The sequence below is a fragment of the Nyctibius grandis genome, chromosome 7 (assembly GCF_013368605.1).
Source record: "Nyctibius grandis isolate bNycGra1 chromosome 7, bNycGra1.pri, whole genome shotgun sequence".
Taxonomy (NCBI): domain Eukaryota; kingdom Metazoa; phylum Chordata; class Aves; order Nyctibiiformes; family Nyctibiidae; genus Nyctibius; species Nyctibius grandis.
In genome coordinates this window covers 17,958,150-17,972,309 of record NC_090664.1, presented here as the reverse complement: position 1 = coordinate 17,972,309, position 14,160 = coordinate 17,958,150, and the positions used below count along the sequence as shown (strand labels likewise).

Genomic DNA, 14,160 nt, shown 5'->3' with positions numbered 1-14,160 from the left:
AAATCACATGCTTTCCAGAAAGACATGGCACAGGCTACCTATCCGGAGTGCTTACAATTACAAATATCCATTTCATTTTAATCTTAAATTTCACACACAATGCAAGTAATACTTACTAAAAAAACAGCTTAACTAATTAAATCAGTTAAAGGTCAAAATCTAAATATGAAGCCAAGTCAACCATAAACAGCCCGTGTAAGTTTTATATCCTGTACTTCCCAATCTTCCATACTTTTACTAATGCAAAATACATCAACTCAGAAAATGTATCCTAAAGTTCTTTAACATTTTTTAGTACGAGGGGTTACCTTCAGGATCAAAAGAGGGACACCATGAACATAAAATTCACATGATCTTAAATGTAAAAAGAAATCTGCTGCATCTCTATCTTCTAGTCACATGACAAGATGACATGAAGATTACATCATTCGAGGATTACCAAAATAGTTGTGTGTTTAATCATTAGTCTGGGTCACCATTCAAAGCCCTAGTTATTCATTCGCCCTCCTTTATTCCACATGCTGGACTAGACAGTCCTCAAACAAAAATTCTCAATTTACTGGCTGTATACCTGATCAAGTCAGTGAGCTACAGAACTAAAACTAGGATACAAAGTAAAAGTTCTTAATAAATGCAAGCCTAATTTACTTTTACTTCTGTGTATTTCAAAACTTCGTTTGGTCTCATGGTCCAAGCCTAAGAATGAACCATTTCACTAGCAGTAATACAAGACCAGCTGCCATAACATTGTCTTTATCCACAAATCAGTCACTGAGGGTAGTAATGCCTAACAAGTAGACTTTAGTTTAGTAAATACAGTCCACCTGTAGGACTGAAGGAAATCTCTGATGGACTAAGGCAGCACTAACAGCGTGAGAGAAGAAAGTCCATGTGGTGAGCTATCGCAGAACAGTTTTTCCTGGCTTATTTCCCATGTATGCACATTCCAATGCTGTTCTAGGAACAGCAGCTGTTTTCTGCCCAGAATGCTCCATCCTTAGGAACAAGAGTCATTGAAATCAAAGAGATAATTTGCTTTTAATACTATGCATATATATAAGGTTTATGTATGCAATTTAGAATTCTAAAATGCTTATATGTACATGCAGCACCTTTTAAACTAACTAAATATTGAAAATCTCCCAGTACCTACTAAGGCTTTTTGAAAGAGATGTAAGTAAATTAAAAAACAAAATAAAACAAAACCAATCCCAACTCATTTTTTTTTTAATTCATTAGAGAAATAAGAGAACAAGTGATACCTGGAAACACATTTCATGAACTGTCATAACCAAGAAAGACTGGGTGACACAAGCATATATGTCAAGACCCACTACAGCCAAATGGTCAAAGACGCATGACACCATGTATGAGTATTTCAATTAATGAATGAGAACAGTTTTTCTTAGTAGCACATTAACAATTGCCCTTATACAGGCCTTATTGAACATTAAAAAGTGTGAGGATCAGATGTATAAAAAGAAAAAAATCAAAGCAAAAAGAGAATTCAGCTTTGGGCAGAACATCAACATGGAATACCCAGCCAAATAAAATGAAGGTGATTGTTCTAAGCCATGCAGAGGTCATTATCTAAGACTACCATTGTGCTCAATCAACAGACTGGGACTAAATTCAGACATAGCCATTCATATCCAGTACACTGTTGGTTTTTATTCGCTTATTTTTGGTGACATACATTTCCTTTTACATTCCCTGCCAAATGCCACTTGGTGGGATTTGACAATGTGTACAAGAGGGCAGACACTCAGCAACGCCTCACAGGTTACCAGCCACTCCCCACCATATTTCTGCAGAAGGGCGTTTCAAATGAAGGTTTAATGGGGCAGAGGGAAACAAAAGTACAGCTTTAATCTCACCTCATCACTGTCATTCCCTCTAGACCTACAGCATATACCTCTCTGCCATTCTATCATCAGGTGCAGCTGGGTCACTAACAAGGGGCAGCTGTTCCAGACTCGATGTAAGATCTTTTCTATTAGAGAGGTCACAAAGAAATTCTCCTTGATAGGCCAGGTTGGCTGAGGACACAGGGAGTTTGGGGTTCTATTTGTTTTTTTCCTTTCACCACAGTATTAATAAAATAACCAGTCCTTCAAGAACTATTGTAACTTATACATGTCCGTGGATGCAGGAATGCCCAGCAAGGTCCAGTGCAGTCAGGTGATCCGTGACCAACTGTCAGAGATGACAGAGTTTACACCAGGGTGTTGAACTTTGAGCTCTGGCTCTAAGACAGTCCACTTCAGAAACACTAAAGAGGCTGGATGGCAGAGCTAGAGCTCTGAGAGGAAGGTATCAAAGCAAATGTCCGAAGTGGAAGAGAGAGCTTCTCCCTCTGTCTTTCACCTATGCAAGATGACAGATGTCAGTTAAATGTTTTTTCATTTGTTTACATATACAGGCGATTAGAAAGTCTGCTTGCATTTCAATTTCATTTCACTGTCATCCTTTACCTGTGTCTTCAAGTCAATATGTCCTAATGGTGGCACAGACTTTGAGAGGAACTGACAGTAATACATAGCTTCAGCCTCAGAAAAGGCAAATGTCAAATGCAAGTAAAAATACTTCGAAACATTCTGTAAAGATAGTGAAAGTACAGAAATGTATCTCAAGTTACAGGGAACCATATCAGAAGGGACTACATCAAAAACCACAGTATCCAGTGGATGCTATAAAACAGACAGCAATGCATCACGACAAACCCATTACTAGCTGCTACGACAGAATTCTGGAATTGACACTTGCTTTGGTTCCTTCAAAACTAAGCAAAATGAACAAGAATAAAATTGGCATGGCCATAACATTGCACCAAGCAAAATCCTTAACCATAGACAAGAATTAGTCTCAAGTGAAATAGCAGTTAATTTATTGTTGTCAGTTCAGGATACTTTTCAATGATGAAATCATTGCAAACTGTAACTCAGGACTTTGAAAGATAAATTCTCTCATGTTGAAAAAGTGAAACTGCTACCCAACCTTCACTTACTCTGAAGTTAACCCGAATAATAATTTTAGAAGCTGCCTGGTCAGGGGAGTAAGAAACACTAGCTGAAATACAGTACTAGCAACCTAGAAACTTGCTGGTAACTTGAGTCTTTTTTTTTTTTTTTTAGAGGAAAAAGTACAGATAGTATACCAAGCACATCAGAAATTGTGTCAGCTTAATGTGATGTACTACTACAGGTATCTTTCTTTCTAAAGCAAACTGAATATTTGAGAAAAGTGATAAGCCCTTGACCACTTTTTCTCTCCCAGTATCAAATACATCTTTGTCACCATTTTCACCACTCTAGGTTCAAAATGAGAAGGTGATCTTCATCAGCACCTCTTCATCTTCCAATATTCTTCCAATATATAAAAAAATGAATTCCAATTCATATTTTTAATGACCTATACATGTAAGAGTCAACCTGCTTATACAGCTAAAATTCTCATTTTTCCCACTATCCATGCAATCCAACTCACCTACCAATCAATCCACGCAGTGTGCAAGCTCTAAAATGCTCATCTCACTGGTTGCCAAAGTCTTCAATAACTGTAAAGACAGTTGTCTTTAATGATCAAGCCTCTCATCAGCAATTTTACATCATTCTTTTTGTTTGATTATTGTAAAATGGTATGCAATGATAAAGATGCAAAGATTAGCTTAGTAAAAACCCTTCTAGAAAAGTCTATGTATTCCATTACTCCCACAAATGCAGTTAGCCAATACAATCTGCCTCAATATCTAAAACCGTATTTTTATTGGTAGTGTATTTGTTCTTCCTTACCCACATTTCTTTTCTAGTGAGCAGTTATGTGGTGCTTAGCTGTCTACTGTGGTTAAACCACAACACTACCTTACAATTATTTCTGTTGCAGCTGGACCTACACACGGCTTGAAAACATAGAAGCAGAGGAGCTTAACATGCACAAAAACCAGGCAAATAAAAGGTTGAGACATACACTGTAATAAACAAAACAAAAAAGAATAATGGCCAGCAAGGGTTCAAGACATGCGTTCTGTTTCGTTGGCTTTGATTATATTCATTTTTTCCAGAGGGTGGAATCTTACAAGTATGCTAGGTTTTTTCATGCTCAGGGAAGTCCAGAGCTGCAAGCATTAGGGCAGAGAAACAGGTAAGAGGGATTTAAAAGAAATGCTCAGTGTTAAAAAAAAAGCTATTCATTGCCTGTTAATAAACTTTATATTGAATGTTTTCCTCTTAAACCACTGGTTTAAGCTCTAGTCACCCACTTCCTACCCAGCCATTCTTCTTTCTCAAGCTCATATGGCTTGAGCTAGATTGATCCATTACCTCTGGAAGGGGATGGTGTGAGTCTAAAGCTTCTGAGCATAATAGAAAATGGGACATTACCCTCAGTCTTACTGAAAGCTACCTTGAAACACTGGCAAAAGACTATCTATATCAGGAGGTATCTAATATGCTCATGGACTAAACGATAACTAACAGCAGCTCTAGAAAATGAAGCACTCCAGTCAACCTACAAAAACTATAGCATCAGTCTATCAACATGCTTTTATCCCAATCTGGTTAAGTTGTTAGGAGGAGTAAAATGATGTTCACTAGGCCACATTTGCCCTCTTCTCAGATAAAATTACTCACAGTGGAAACTATAGCCATGACTGATCATATGCTATTACTGTAAATTAATGTAAAAATCTTGTCTCACCCAACAGCTATGAAACAGCAACAGCATGCTCTAATTCCTGGCATATGTCAGTTTTGAATACTGACTTAGAGGTAGAGCTACATATTTTTCTTCTAATATATAAGAACTTTGACAGTTCATCTAAAATCCCTAAAGACCAGAACAAAACTGTATAACACACTAAAAACAAATTAGGACTTTCTCCAATCACTGAGGCTGTAGAGTGCACAGGAGTGCTACTGAAGTAACACAGCATCTCTGCTGGATTTGCAACAGCTGATAGTGTCACTTGTTCATTCGGAACACATACTGCAATCCATCCCATTCGTGCACAACGTCAAAGTGGAGCTATGTCCAGTGACAGCAGCTGCTACTGTCCTTTGCTCCTCCCCACTCAGTTTCATAAGGACTTGTGACAAACGGATTCTGCATTTGTGGGTAAAGGCAGCATGACTACACCAAGTATATGTCTGACATCATCAGATATTACAAATTAATATTAACTTGTATGTGTCCAATATATGTTTTCATTTCTTTTCAGGTACAGAATTCCTCTCACTTCAACCAGAGAGCATACTTAAGGCTCACGACAGAAGTCATAAGAGACAAAAGACTGGGCAGCTTTTCCATCTCTGCAAACTGAAGTTTGACATTTTATCTAGGTGTGTCAAATCAACAAAAAACCTTAGTGATCAAAAGTGGGAAACAAAAGCAACCATCGAACTGCTCGGGTCTATGCACAGTTCTGAAAAATTTGTAGTATGAAAGGGGCCACAAACAGTTGGTAATAAGCTAGAAATGGAGAAGGTACATCCTGCTCTAGACTCATTCTGTCTATGCCTTAAACCTCTTCCCGATTCCCTGACTTGCAGTCAAGCCTCAGCTGTCATCTTGCACCTGAATCAAGCAATCTTGAACTCAAGACTCATGGGTAGTATAATAAACAAAAGTTTGGACCACTGCACAAATCCAAAAACCAAGGTAGCTTTCTACTAGATGAAATCCACCCTGACTACAGAAGGGAACCTTGTGAAAAAGGGACACTAAAGTTCTGAGTGTAAAATATTTATACTGCCTTATACACAGCCAGAGTGGGGAAAAAGGTAATTAATTCAGTTTGCTGGATTTTTCAGAAATGCTATATAGGAACAAATTTTCAATTTCGAAGTTGAATTGTCAAAAATGAACTTATTTAAAGTAATACATGAAGTACCAACATAAAATTTCAAAGGACATTTCATGCTGACATAAGTACTTTCCCAGAAAATTGTGAAGTAAATTCATAAACAAAAAGCTGAAGGTTACCTTCATTCATAAAATGTTTTCAGTTCTTCTAACCTGTTGCCTTCTTTAAAAACTGTCTTTGAAAAAAAAATTCAACAAGTCCTAACTGTAACGCACATGCTCCATCAATCTGAAATGGCAGCTTTTTTCCTTTTTTTTTTTTTTACTTTTCAAGACACTAACTTTTGATTGAATGCTTTACATGCTTTTTGTGCACAACAAACACATACCACTGATGTGTTTAGAAGAAACCTTTCTACTGACTGGGACACGAGTTTCCTCTGATTACATGAAGTCAACAACTTCCTGCTTGTTGCACTTTCCTCTGCTTGCGCTCATCCACTGTTCTCTCCTCCAGCCACAAAAATTAAACTTACAGGAGTGCAGATTTCTGCACACTTCAGAATAAAAGAATGTTTTCAATATTATCTGCTATATATTTTCATGAAGCAGTAAAACTGGCAGGGCACAACCAATATAAGCTTTATGTATAAATGTGAATCTACAACAAAAAACAAAGGAGGTGAAATCTTTGGCCTGTTAGCCTCGACTGCTTAATGCACTGTATGTAAAGACTATGGGGTACAACAAACGTTAAAAGGCATCGTGACAAGCAGCACTAGGTTTAGCTTTCAGTCTACAAAAAGCCACACACATTGTTATATAACAGAGTTGCCCCATTACGTATTTGAATTTATTAACTTCTCCCCAAATTGTGTATATTTATTAGCACCATAGGCATACATGTAAATGATGTAAATTAAAAATGAGTCAGGCCTAAAGGAGGAAACACTATGCTATTGAATCACAAATAACTGAAAGACAAGCAAGGCTCCTACGTATTTTTTTAAATATGTTCCAATAGAATATATTAGAAATATAATATAATTTATAATAGAACATATTTAAATATGTTCCAATAGAAATAACAAGCTGTATATGCTGCAGGTGCTCAAGCCACCATTCTGAAAGTACAGGCAAATTTTAGAGGAAACAGGACATGCAAAACAAGCATAAGTATCAGCTGAGAGCCACTCTTCTCACTAAAGAAATTAATAACCCCACCATCCTCCCCAGCACAATTATCAAATAACCTAGTAGATTTACATTAAGAGAAGTATACTAAATGTTTACTTGTATTTGTCCCATAAGCATTAGTACTATTCTGCTTATATCTACTCTTTTACTCTATTTCTCAAATTTCTTTTACATAGTCTATTTAACATGTTTAAATTACTTTTAATTTCTCCCATTTAAAAAACTCATTTAAATTGTGTGACTTATTAAATATTTTACAGTGTGCTCCTGTATTAGCTGTGATGGGATATAATAAAATCTGGGTTCTAATTGGAGCTTCCCCTTTGAGCTGTTGTTTGGCCTTCAATAAATCAGTTCCCTCTCACTGAAAATGATTAATGCTATTTTCATTTATAGATGAAAGGCTCTACAAAACTACTAAATGTTAATCATGAATACTCCAGGTAAAGTTTAGTCAAGAAGGTACAAGAAATCAAAGCACCACCTTGACACTGGATCCTCTTAGTCAGATTTACAGTGCAGCAAACATGCTGATATCAGAACGATTACAAAATAAACACAAAACATACCATTACAGGCTTAAAAGTCTCTGCTTTTAAAAGAGGTCAAACTTACATCTGAAAGGTCAGTGGGAACGCTGACAAACCCTTTAGAAGCAGAGATGACAGAAAAACCAATCACGGTTTAAGAAAATAATCTTAATTTTGAAAGAGAATCTGTTGGGGAAGATCAGAAAATACATCAACAATTCTCAACTCTGCAACGTGTCAAACTTCAATCAGTAAAATACATGCAGATCTTCATCCAGATACAGATGTTGCCTTGTTATGAACAATGACAGGAGGAAAAAAAGAGATTGAAGGAAAAAGTGGGTATATCCACATCATGCAGGATGCAGGTATCACTGGTCACACCCACCAGTGTTAATGGAAAATTTCAGGACTCGGAATACAATCATATTCATCAACACCATGTGAGATTAATGACGTTAAAAAATGTAATTAAATGGGCAGCATGCTGGCAAATCAAATTTGTTGTTGACACATCTAAAGCACAGTAGATAAGAGATAATAATCAGTGCTGCTCAAGTAACTACTGAGCTTCAAGCTACTCCTAACAATTCAGAAAAGAGTACTTAGCATGACAGTGGGAAGGGAGATTATAAACACAACATTGTAAAATTTGTAAAAAGATTACATATTTCCATTGATAATGAAAACACTCACCTGTATAAAATTGTGTATCAACAAGAAAAATACTAGGGGGAAGAACACTCACGATCGGCACTGTAAACCCTTATAAGCTGACAAGAATTTGAGGAGTTCCACGGTATGGCAAATTATTCCACAACTGGCAAATTTTTTGTAACTTCCTTTAAAACACCTGCTGTTGGCCACTGTAAGTGACAAAACAACGGCCTGGATGACAATTCACCTGATGCCAGGTACGATTCTTACGCTAACCTCAGAGCGAAGTCTAAATGCCAAAAATGGCATTGTCTAAAACTTTCAACAAGTTCCATACCTCCTCGAAATTCAAGTCTATTGTCAATACACATCACACAGCTATACTTCTTCCGAAAGAAAAAAGGCCAAAAGTCCACTTGTGTAAAAGCTACAGATTAAATAAAAAATACCACTTATTATCAAGCAGGCACAATCCAGGTTTCAAGAAATCTCATTCATTCATTCATTACTCGATAATTCAGAAGTAAAGGATATACTGACTATATACGTAGACCTAAGGGTTAAATAAGGCAGATCGCTCAGATGATGCCAGTAGAGGTCTGTTACAGACCATCAGCTCAAACTAGAGGACAGGAGGATCTTTTTTGTAAGACCATATTTGTAATATGCTGAAAGAAAACTGTCAAACTGAAGTCCTTAATAATGAAACCTAATATCTCAGGATCTTAAGCAGCCAACAGTAAAAACATCAGTTTTTAAAAATTATTAGCAACAGTTTTCTATCAGCACTCACCATAACCGACACAGAGAAATTATCATATATCCCATTACAATGGCTAAAATAAGTAAGTCACTGGACTAGAAACGGGATAGTCTAAGAATTACTGATCACAATCAGATTACATAGCCAGATAGAGATTACTGACATCTATGTATACATATGATGCACATACATGCTCATATTCCTGAGGTTTCAAAATTCCTGAAGCTGAAAAGTATTATGAACAAAATTGATTGGGAAGAAAAATCTTAAGACCGAAAAACATGAAAATGGAAACTTCTTTAAGCCCTTTTATCTATGGTCAGGCATTCCACAGCTAACAGGACAATTTTGGCTACAGTTCATCCTAGTTGTTCAAAATCTGATGTTTTTGAAAAAAAAGCAGCAAGTGTAAGGGGAAAAAAAAAAGCAGGATCAACAACATAGAAAAGGGGAGGCTGGATCACCATCAACATATATTAGAGTTGCGGAGTGTAGAAGCTGAGAGACATAAAACATCCACGTATGACACAGCCAAGGGTGTTAGTAAGAAACACCACCTCAAGAACAGTGGAGGCCCATGACTAGACAGAGGTGGCACAAGTGTTAAGTAACGTAGGGAAAGATCAAAAATAGTCAATAAATACTTTCATTCTATAGTCGGAAAGATTCAAAATGGTATAATTGTATCACATTATATTGATTTTCTTTCCAACTCATTTGTTAAACAGATGTTCCAGATCAGATGTTAAAAAACATTGTGAGACAAACATTTTAAATCAGCATACTTGTTAAACTTATCCATGAGTCTTAGAGTAGTCAGCCCAGCAAATCTATGATCTGTTGATGCTCTTTTAAAACTATGTATTTTAAAAATCTATATGTCTTTAAATGCTAAGGACTGCCACTATGCAGAGGAGTGAAAACAGTGTCAAAGGGTCAAATCAAGTTTTAAGGCAGTCTGATATGATAGAGAATTCAGACGAGATAACAAGAACCAGTGGAAGACAGATGCATTCAAATGTATTCAAACAATAATTGCATGCCTTATTTTTAAATAGTGGAAAAGATGAATCACTGAAACAAGTCATCCAGAGAAGTAAATGGCAGATTCTCAGTATCTTGACACACTTTAAAAAAAAAAAAAAAAAAAAAAAGCTTAGCCAACTAGAAGTTCAGGGAAAAAAAACATTGAGACAAAAACTGATGCTGCAAGACATTTAAGGTGAAATGTTCATGTATTAAGATAGATTTGATCCCCACTGTAATGCACCACTACGTGATGCAATACTAAATGCAAGTTAACTTAAGTAAGCATGTGAACTTTTCACATACCCACAACTACATTAATTAGTAGTGTGGTAATAATGTTCTTTAACAAACCTAAAATAACAATTTGCCAGCCTATTAACAGAACAAAAAGTCCCTCAACTTAAACAGTACAGAAGGAAAATGTTGTGTTTTTTTAAATAGAACACAGGATACCATGATACTGTCTCTTTTCTGCTGCATTCAGGTCAACATCAGTGACACATGATTCTTCCTACTATTTTCAAACAATTTCCAACCAGACTTCAGGTCATGTTATGACTCAGTGCTTTTGGGAAAACTACATCTAACCATTAACAGAGGCAAAATACCCATTTCTATTCTGTTTAGTAATTCACCAACCTTTATCCAAAACATGCTAAATGTTGAATGTTAATCTCCAAGGTCTGCATGCAGTTTGACTAAACGCTCCAGCTTGGTTCTTGCTTCTTATCCCAACTCTCAGAGCATAAATATGGTCAACCATTTCTCCTCAAAGACTGTCACACACAGATTCCCATAAGATTCAGAAGAATCATGTTTTTTTTCTATTCACCATCAATAAAAAGAATATGAATTATCAGATTATAATGTATCATTTTCAAATCCTTTTTTTTGAAAGTATTTGATCACGGATGCTGTGACATCAGAAAAAATATTGACATTTGGATAACTGATAAAAACATTCTTAAGTAAAACAGATCACAGAAGCAACCTTCCTAAAAACTGGAAATGGTAATAGCTCTGCACCTTCTTTTGGAGTTCAAAAATAGAGAGTTTAAGCCTAACTAACGTAACAAACAAATGCAGGCAAGCAACTCCTTCCATCACGTTTAACAGCCCTCTTCCTCCGAGAGCACAACTCAGCCCAAGATCAGTGTTTTTATAGACTACAGACTGAACTACTTTGGGCACTTTCCTGGGCTAGAAGAACAAGCACACAAAACCTATAGCTTATTTACTACAGAGCAGTGTAGAGTCTAAGTCAAACAGTTTAGATAACATACCACATTTGCACACCGCAGACATCACTGGTTCCTGATCCAAAATGCTCTTACACGTGCTAATCAACAAAGCCTCAAATGGACTAGGAACTGATTATCTTAGAAACTGTCTATCCTCCACAATTCTCAGCAACAGCTGTTGTCAATTACAGCAGCATACCTAACAGTTTAAGACAAAACTCCTAAGGATGGAGCAGAAAGTAAACTTTCGAAGACTTCGTCAACAGAATTCCTTTCAAGGAAAAGTGTAAAACAGTTCTTTGCATAACCCTGCCCCAGCGAAAAATTAAGTTATAATAGCAACAATAACTCAAGAGACAGCAAAGATGATCTCTACATTAGTGTAAATCATAGGCAGGCAGAGAATGTATAACACATTTTCACCAAATCACATTTTTCTTCCACATTAATACAAGGTGCCAAAGTCCAAAAGATGCAAGTGCTATTCAAATGCAAACAAAAGAGACAAGAACAATGTTTGAGTAAAGCCAACACTGCAATGCAAAGAAGGAAAAATGTGAGAAGATTGTTTTCACTTACATTTCTCAAAGGTAAGTGACACTCTCACAGGCAGCACCGTATTTTAAGAAAAGCTCTGAACTATTTCTGTGTGACAAGCGAGCTTTGCTAATACTGCAGCAGAAACTGACAAACTATTTGTAAAAAATCACTGTCTGTGGCTTTCCTCAGATTTCTGAGAAGGTGAAATGAAGTGAAAGATACAAGAGTCTCATCAGTTTCATTAATCCTTAAACAAAGCTACCAGTACAGGCCTTATAGTCACCTTCCCATCCACAAGGCTGGAGAATGGACTCATCTTCATCCCACTAACAAAAGGATGCCATTAATATCTTTTGAGATGTTCAGTTTTCATAGGAGTTTACTACATCTGTAATATCTAAATTATGAAGCCATCATAAAATCTAGAAGGAAAAAGATGCACCTTCTTCCCAGTATGCACAATAGTAATTGCTCCTGCTCTCATACTTTGTTATGAACTGATGTTCATTATGTAGGTTCATAAAAGGGTAAGCTCCTTTGTTGGCTCAGCAGCAGTTACCAATTTCAAGTAAGAAAATACACAAAAAGTTTAAAAACTCAGCAATTTCTTTGAAGTAGGCTGTGACTAATTCTGTGTTTACCTGATAGTCTGAATGTATTACAACACAACCTTAATTGTGACAACTCCAGGAATTGCTACTATTATATATATTCATATGACTTTTAGGATATTGGAAGCTTTATTTTTCACGGAGGAGGTATTACCATTAAATAGCTGAATTAGTGTGTGGCAAGTAACAGAACTGACAAATAACAACTTTAATGAAGTTTCATTGGCCTGAAAAATAAATACTTGTCTTATGTGGTGCTTTTTAACCAAGTTTTGGGTTCCTTGTAAGGGAAGGCAATTAGGATTACTGAGAGTAAAGCGGTGCATGGATGCTGTATTGCTGAGTGGCAGAACTAGAAGAGTATTCTTGTCTCTCGAGTCCCATCCCAGTACATTTTGGAACACGATTGTTTCACATGTATACCACTTCCACATGTATATACCACTAAAGCAACGTTATGCCAATATGATGGAACAACTATTTCCTAAAAGGAGACCATAAAGCCTCCAGGATGCATAATACCATAGGATATGTAGCTAAGCTACACTACTCATGGGCATGGTACAGCAATCTAAGAGGATAAAACTCTCAAACAACTAAAACGTGCTAATTGCAGCCCTTGCACTGAAGTCCAGACTTGTACACCACTTGAACTACTGCATCCCAAAGAAAAACAAATGTGACAGTTAAACTTCTACCACTGATGGCAATAAACTGGATAGCTAGCACAGACTGAGTCAGATAGGTGAGAACAGGGATGAAGAGAAGATCTGGGGCAGGAAAAGTGGAGGAAAACCAAGCTGCTTCCAAAAACTCTTTTTCAAGGCCTGGCGGGGGAAAAAAAGAAAAAAAAAAAAAAAATCACGAAGACCTCAACTTCCCTCTCCAGCCACCAGAATCACCACCAATAAAAAAAAGCCAGAGGGGCAAACCTTGTGACCAAACTGCCTCCTCCTCCTCCCTCCCTGCTTTCACCTCCCAGGAACGAGACCCCGGGTCCAGAGACCCCGCCGGGGAGCACCTGCACTCAGCACGCCCCGGGGCCAGCACCGGGTCGCCGCTCCGGCCGGCAGTCCCCCGGGAAGCAGCGTGAGGAGGCCGAGGAGCGGCGGCGGCAGCAGCCCGGTGCGCGTAGGCCTCACCGCCCCCGCCGGCCCCGCTGCTGCCCGCTGACGGCCGGGGGAGGCGCGACCAGGCGCCGCCGCCGCCGGGGAAAGGCCTCGGCGGGGGCCGGGGCGGGGGGCGGCGCACTGTGACTGCAGGGCGGCCGGCAGGGAGGGGGGCAAGCGGGTTAAGGGGAGCAGATGCTCTGAGGCTGGTTTTACCTGCTGCTGCTGCTGCCTGCAGTGGCATGAAGATCTGGCTCAGCCTCTCTCTCTCTCTTTCCCCCTCCCTCCCCGCCTGCCTCCCTCCCTCCCTGCGCGGCACACAGACCCCCGCGCCGGCCCGGCGCCCTGCGAGGGACGCGGGGCAGGGGGAGGCAGTGGGGGAGGCCCGGGGAAGGAAAGGGGAAGGGCTCCCTGCCCGCACGCGGGGACGCGCGGTGGGGACACGCGGTGGCGACGCGCGGTGGCACCACCCACCACCACTGCCCCCTCCACCCCGCTCACTCCGCGCAGGCGCCGGCCGTGCCGTGAGGCCGCGGCCGCCCACACGCGCCGAAGCGCCGCGCCTGCTCCGTGCGCCGGTAGGCGCCGTTCGGGGCTGGGGGTGCCGGGGGAGACGGGCCATCGCGGCCCGCTTGGGCAGGCGAGGCCGGTGGGGAAGTGGAGGGGTAAGGGCCGAGATGGGGC

The 14,160-nt window shown here is 39.1% G+C and overlaps 1 protein-coding gene across 1 annotated transcript in view; it reads right to left on the bottom strand.

Annotated features, from left to right (window-relative positions):
* The window catches only part of TBC1D5 (TBC1 domain family member 5), a 350,320-nt gene extending 336,363 nt beyond the window's left edge, over window positions 1-13,957 (bottom strand). Inside the window, exon 1 of the mRNA XM_068404675.1 lies at window positions 13,693-13,957. The gene's annotated coding sequence lies outside the window, so the exon portion shown is untranslated. The remainder of the gene's footprint in view (window positions 1-13,692) is intronic.
* Window positions 13,958-14,160: the final 203 nt, after the last annotated feature.